Here is a 7,760-nt window from a genome sequence, read left to right on the forward strand (position 1 = left end):
CCACCCAAAATTATTATCTCTATTTTCAAAGCTTGAGCTCTGGCACCTTTGCAAATCAATGCTTCCCTTTGCGAAGGGCCTATCTATTTATGTTCCTGTTGAGTCATCCTCTTCTTATAAAAGCACCAATTAGAGAGCACCTTTGTCATTTTTATGATTTGCTTTTGACTGATGTTGAGTATGACTGTGACTGGATCTTCTTTGCCATGAATTACAATGTTTAGTCAGCCCTTGGTCTTTGAAGGTGCTCTGCATTTATGTTTTGCGGTCTCAGAAAGAGCTAGCGAGATACCACTTGTCCGTACCGCTTCATGATTGTTTTGATTGAAGGGTTGACGTTTGAGACTTATTATTATTTGCTCGCTAATTGATTATGCCATTGATATGAGTTTACCATGAGATCTAGATGTCATTTGCTTATGTGGTTAGCTTGTGATCTTGCTGAAATCGTGGATATGAGTTAGACATAGTTGCAACAACAAGATCAAACAGAGTCCCTAAAAGTTTTTCTTTTGTCTCTTTCATTTTGTCAACTGAATTGCTTGAGGACAAGCAAGGTTTTAACCTTGGGGGAGTTGATACGTCTCCATCGTATCTACTTTTCCAAACTCTTTTGCCCTTGTTTTGGACTCTAATTTGCATGATTTGAATGGAACTAACCCGGTTTAACGTTGTTTTCAACAGAATTGCCATGGTGTTGTTTTTGCGCAGAAATAAAAGTTCTCGCAATGACCTGGAAATTTAAGGGGATTTTTTGTGGAATATATAAAAAATACTGGCGCAAGAATCAACCGGAGGGGTGGAGCTGAGAGCCCACATGCCCACCAGGCGCGGGCCCTCCCTGGTCGTGCCTCGCAGGCTTGTGGGGCCCACGTTGCTCCACCTCCTCCAATCTCTGCTCTATTTAGTCCCTTTCGTCCGGAAAAAAATCAGGGAGGAGAGTTCATCGCGTTTTACGATACGGAGGCGCCGCCACCTCCTATTCTTCCTCTGGAGGGCAGATCTGGAGTTCGTTCTGGGCTCCGGAGAGGGGAAATCGTCGCCATCGTAATCACCAACCTTCCTTCATCGCCAATTCCATGATGCTCTTCACCGTTCGTGAGTAATCTCATCGTAGGCTTGCTGGACGGTGATGGGTTGGATGAGATCTATCATGTAATCAAGTTAGTTTTGACGGGGATTGATCCCTATTTTCCACTATGTTCTGAGATTGATGTTGCTACTACTTTGCCATGCTTAATGCTTGTCACTAGGTCCCGAGTGCCATGATTTCACATCTGAACCTATTATGTTGTCGCCAATATATGTGTGTTCTTGATCCTATCTTGCAAGTTGTAGTCACCTACTATGTGTTATGACCCGGCAACCCCGGAGTGACAATAGCCGGAACAACTCCCGGAGATGACCATAGTATGAGGAGTTCATGTATTCACCAAGTGTTAATGCGTTGGTCCGGTTCTTTATTAAAAGGAGAACCTTAATATCCCGTAGTTTCCATTAGGACCCCGCTGCCATGGGAGGGATGGACAATAGATGTCATGCAAGTTCTTTTCCCTAAGCACGTATGACTACATACGGAATACATGCCTACATTACATTGACGAACTGGAGCTAGTTACTTATCTTTCTGTGTTATAATTGTTGCATGATGAATACCATCTGGCATAATCATCCATCACCGATCCAATGCCTACGAGTTTTTCCTACTGGTCCTTGCTACGTTACTTTGCCGCTACTGCTGTCACTGCTACTACTGTTACTCTGCTGCTACTGCTGTCACTTTGCTGCCACTGGTTACTGTTGCTACTGTTGCTATTACACTGCTCTGCTACTGATACTTTGCTGCAGATACTAAATCTTTCAGGTGTGGTTGAATTGACAACTCAATTGCTAATACTTGAGAATATTCTTTGGCTTCCCCTTGTGTCGAATCAATAAATTTGGGTTGAATACTCTACCCTCGAAAACTGTTGCGATCCCCTATACTTGTGGGTTATCAACGTTCCATTACATCAACCGCGTTTCTTAACGCTTCCTGCTGTGCGATCTACAAGGGTACGTAGATCCAAATCTCCTCTCGTAGATGGACATCACCATGGTAGGTCTTCGTGCGCGTAGGAATTTTTTTTGTTTCCCATGCGACGTTCCCCAACACGCGCGTCATCCATGCCCGGACAAGCCGCGGTGAACCCGGGAAGAGCTGCGACGCTGGAATGATGTCGATGATGGGCGTCAGCGTCGGCTCTCGGGACTGCCTACCTAGTTGCTTCGCGGCGTAGAAGTAAGGAGCCTTGTAATGCTCCGACCATGGCGTCGTTTGTACGGTGGGCGACACCATATACGCACTGCGGCCACGACCTCAACCTTGTCCCTGACTACCGCACCCGCCAACAAGCCCTCCGGCGGTGGTATACTTCTTGAGGGTCTCCTCCTTTGTGGCTTTTGCTTTGACGCGGTACTTTTCCCGCATCGCCAAGTTGATCTTCCGAGAGAATGTGATGGTCGGATCCTCCAGCACCTCCGCCACATCCTCCATCTCCAGCAGGCTCTCTCTAGTTCCATGAGGCGACGACGATGGTTGGAGGAAAGCACAGAGTGGGAGAAAAGGTAGGAAGTTGGGCGGAGAGCTGCAGGATGGAAGAAGAGATTGGGGATTTTGCCGCGGAAATAAAGCGGTCAAGTACAAAAGTGTGGGTTTCGCCAGCCTTTTGGGTTGGCCAGTGATGTCGGAGTCGTACGTATATGTTGTCCGGACTCCTGGAAAAGCCCACATGTTTCGTTCCGCTTTGTGTAAGAGAATACGTGTGGACCACCTTGTGAACCGATGCAGACATGTGTTGGATGACACAACACATTCAAATTGCATGGTTCTAATGGTTGTGAATGGTTTAAGGGTAAGGAGATGCCCTTACCGTCGCCTTGCCACCATCTAAAACTCAAGATCGATCGTCGTTGTCTCCGTTGCTTATCCCACGAGGGTGTGATGTGCCAGACGCTCGCTCACTTTCCCTCTGAGCCCGTGCGGGTGTGTAAGTGCGAACGAAGTAAGAGGATCTACAGCAGAACGCCTCAAACAACCCCTCATACGTCTCAAACACGCGGTCAGTGACCGAACATGAGAGAGAAGGAAAAAAGTGACTCAACCGGACCCCTCGTATCATCCCTATATGTGTGGATTGTTCGTGAACCCTCATATTCATCTCAAATATAGAAAGGATATCAGGGCTCGCGAACGCGCACGGGCGCATCCGATCAGTCTGCCACATAGGACGCGACGCCATTCTGGACCTTTTTTCGTTATTCATCCTTTTATTTCTTTCTCTTTCTCTTCACCAATTACGTGCAACTGACCGCAGGAAGAAAATGAAAAGTCCGCGCAAATGGACAAATATGGAACACGTCCGATTAATGAACGGCGTGCCCGCATACGTTTAGGATCATATTTGAAGTCCAAATGTAGATGCTTTAATTGAGGAAGTCCTGGCATTCGGCCGACGATCTCGCCTATCCAACACGTCCATGTCCGTCTGTTTGCCTGTCTGGATTGGCCCGGACGGTAAAAACATACCACCATGGACAATTTTCATGTTTTGACCCTTTTGATGAAGTTTAGCCAGATCTGACCCTAATGTGCAAAAACTTCGGGGTCTGACCCTTTTCCTACCGCCGTGGTTCATGGAGGTAGGGTATAACAACCTATCGTCAATGTCCCTGACGATAGGGTATAACAACCTATCGCCGATGTCCCTGACGGTAGGGTTGCACGCTTACCGCAAAAAAAATCTAAGTTACATAAACAATGCGCATCCGTGCCTACTGCCGGACCCCTAAACGGTAGGGTTACACATGCTACCGCGAGTCACTGCGACGACAGGTCATTTTCCTATCGTCAAGGACCTCGACGATAGGTTGTCATACCCTACCGTCAAAAAAATCCAACGCTAAAAAAATATGAGATTCCAAATTTTTTTTTACAAACTAAAATCATATCTGAATTAACTTTTTCAAAGGGTCAAGACACGAAATTTGTCCTACCACCGTCGCGGCCTGGCCGGGGAGTGAGTGAGCGATGCATCTGCCGCCAGGCACATCCTCGACACATGTCGGGGCGGCGTACGCACGAGCCATGCCACTTGCATGCACGGCCAGGCCACACACCACCACACGCGCTACCTAGCTGTAGCCCATGTACCCCTGTGTAGTGTGTATGCAGTAGTTAGTAGAAGTATTTCGCGATCCATATGTACACCTTTTCATAGGATCAGATACACAGCTTACATGTATGTAAAATGTTGTACGTAAACGCACCTAGCTAGGCTAGCAATGCCTTGCGTGTCATTCGCACAGAGCGACCAGCTAGCCCCGCAGAAAATTGTACCGCCGCACGCTGGTTCGAACATTATTTATCGGCCACAGGATGCATGTGGTTTTTTCCGTTTAAAAACGAAAAGCGTAGCGTGGATCGATCGATTATCCTCCCAAAAGGAGGAAAAGGAGAGGAGCTACGCGAACGCAAGGTACTCGGTACTGTCTGTCTATCTATCTAGCGCTGCGCTGCGCTGCGCTGCAACACATCAAACCTTTTGCAAGTTGCCCGAACGATGGATCGATGCCAGGAGGAAAGAGGGAAAGGGGCCGCAGATTCGATCGTGATCTCGGTCACTCGCTCCGGCCAGCAGGCATCAAAAACCACAGCAGCAAGTTGCACCATGCATGGGTAGTAGGAGTAGTACAGTACTACCTCCGAGCGGCACTAGCGGTACGCGTCCGCGGTGAGATGAGATCTGGGCAAGATCGGATAAAAGGTGGTGGTGTCGCGCTCGCTGTGGCCGTAAGGGCGCGCGATTCCCGAGGGGGATTTGGTTCGGTGCCTCCGTAGATCGCAGGGCACATGCATGCCTGCCTGCTGCTTTCCGTTTCCAGCCGCGGCGCGTCGTGATGTCATCCATCGGCCCGCAGAATACGAGAAAATGATTGCATGCTGGAATTCGTGTGCATGCGTCTGTCTGTGGGCTCCCTTCCCCGATGGATGCCGGAGGTTGTCAAACCATGGGGCGCCTCCAAAGATCTCCCGTACGTTTACTCTGGTCACTGATCGAATAAAAAAGAAGAAGAAAAATACCTATACGTTTGGATTGTCCGTGAATTTGTATATTCATTTTAAATATAAAGATGATATAAGGATTCGAGGACGCGTCCGGGCGTCACGTAGGACGTCGATCCATCTTGAATCATCTTTTTTTTTATTCATTCATTCTTTCTTTCTTTTTCTCTACACTAATCACGTGTAATTAATCGAACATATGAAAAAAACATGGTTGCATGAACGGATAAATAAGAGGCATACCCGGTCATTGATCGAACATATCTGCGGATGTTTATGAGTCATATTTGCTAAGTCTCACTATAGATGCTCTCATGACCATGTGCTTTACTTAGGGATCGATCACCACCATGCATGCTATGCTGTGCTAATCTAGTGGGTCATGACCTGGCATGGAGTGATATGACCACACAATCTCATGAGACTATGTCCCATGGGATTTTACTTTCATCGACAAACAATCTCATTTTTGAAACTTATTGAGGAGAGTATCTTTTGAGTGCCCAACTACTGTTTCAATGGTTCAAAAGATTCATGTATGTAAAGAATGGATGCAAGCAGCTAGCATGTCCATGTCAAATATGACGGGGAAAAAGTTCCCAAAATGATTTTACTGGTCGTTAGAACTAGAAGTTTGCATAGCTCGTAGTGTAGGAATCTCAACATGACGGGGAAAAAGTTCCCAAAATGATTTTACTGGTCGTTAGAACTAGAAGTTTGCATAGCTCGTAGTGTAGGAATCTCAACATGTATGTAAAATACTTGAAGTTTGGGTTTGTCAAAAGTCGAACATCTTTAAGTTTAGCCGAGCCTGTTGAAAATACGCCAACATCTATAACACCAATTTAGTTTCAGATTATTATTTTCATAGATGTTGTAGGTGTTAATATATTTTATTTGCTACCTACACCGTCGATGGGTCTCCTATTAATATATAATACATATGCTTGTGTGTATTCTATGAAAATAAATATAAACTTCAAATATTGTGGAACGAGTGGAGCACTTGCTAAGGCATCCTTTGGTTCACAAAATTCTAAAACGGAGGATAAAATGTAGGAATTCTGCAGATTTGGTTCTTTGATTCACAGAAATAGTGAAAACAGGAATCCAAACAATCAGAGTAAATCAAACTCAAACCACATTAAAATGTATAATTAGCATGTTATTATGCCACTAAGCATCTCTCTCGTTCTTCACGCGTATGAATTTGAAAAGGAGGCACAAGTGGACTGAAAAATTCCTGCGTTTTTCCTGTGAAGCTGAGACTAGATGAAAATTTCTTCTATTTTGCATTTGCTACATTCCTCTAAATAAAAAGCTTGAATAGTGCCACCATAGGAAAATTCCCTATATCTATGTGTTACCTCCACTTTTCCTTTGAACCCGAGGTGGACTGTTTCAACCACATCAGAAAAGACAAAACAAAGACCCTTAACACTAGCTATAGCGCTTGACCTTTAAAGGAGAGTACCATCATCCTTAGTGCGGTACATGTGTATTTGCGCGCGAGGAATTAGGAGATATTGCCTATGAGATACGGAAAGAGAAAGTGTGTCCAACTATGCGATATGGAAAGAGATCGATGTCCCATGGGATTGTGCTTTCACCAAAAACAATTTCATTTTTTGAAACTTGGCTAGAATAATATCTTTTGACTGTCGAACTGTTGTTTCAAAGATTAGAAAGATTCATGTATGTAAAGAATGGATGCAGGCAGCTAGCGTGTCCTTCTCAAATATGAAGGGAGAAATCTCAAGATAATTTTTTTGGTATCCAGAAGGTGGCATCTATACTACTAATAAAAGATCAAACGAGAACTTCTCTAAATACACACAGCTATTACACCCATAAAAAACAAACACCAATCTACACCACACAATTAGTCAACAAATTGCAATCTAACGTCCTTCCACCATCCATGCACCACGACGGTGTGCAGTTACCAAACTCACCAAAGGCTGACCGTGCTCCACCTCCTTACAGCGAGCAAACAAAAATAGATCCAACTGTTGCACCTCCCCGCAAAAAAAAAACGAGCCAATCAACTACAGAAAATTAGCCACAATTAACGGCAACTAACACGTCCTCCTCACACCATACGCCGCAGCCACCCGCCCTGTCCTGCACCATCGCCGTCGCCTCCGCCTCCGCCTCCGCCTCCCCCTTCCCCTCCCCGTACGCCTCCGCCTCCGCCTCCCCCTTCCCCTCCCCGTACGCCTCCGCCTCCGCCTCCGCCTCCGTCGTCGTCGCGAACTGTTGCCGCGAGCAGCGTCGCCATCACCACCGGAGGATGACCGCATCTCTTCTCGCCCCGCTCGCCCCCGCCCTGCCCACGGCCGCCGCCGCTCCACTCGCCCGGCTCGCCGACGCCCCCACCCTGCGCACGACTGTCGCCGCTCTGCTCGCCCCGCTTCGCGTGCCCCGCACGGCCGCCGCCGCTCCGCTCGCCCTGCTCCGCGTGCCCCGCACGGCCATCGCCGCTTCGCTCGCCCCGCGCCGCCAAGGATAGGGGCGAGGCGCAGGGCACCGACCGCGACGTTGCGGTGAGCACCCCGAACGCTGGTCGACCAAGAGCAGCACGCCCCCGACACCTGCTGCTGACTGCCATCACGGACGCCGGCGTCGCTGGATTGCTGGTTGTCCTGCATACGTA

The sequence above is a fragment of the Hordeum vulgare genome, chromosome 1H, assembly GCF_904849725.1.
Source record: "Hordeum vulgare subsp. vulgare chromosome 1H, MorexV3_pseudomolecules_assembly, whole genome shotgun sequence".
NCBI lineage: Eukaryota > Viridiplantae > Streptophyta > Magnoliopsida > Poales > Poaceae > Hordeum > Hordeum vulgare.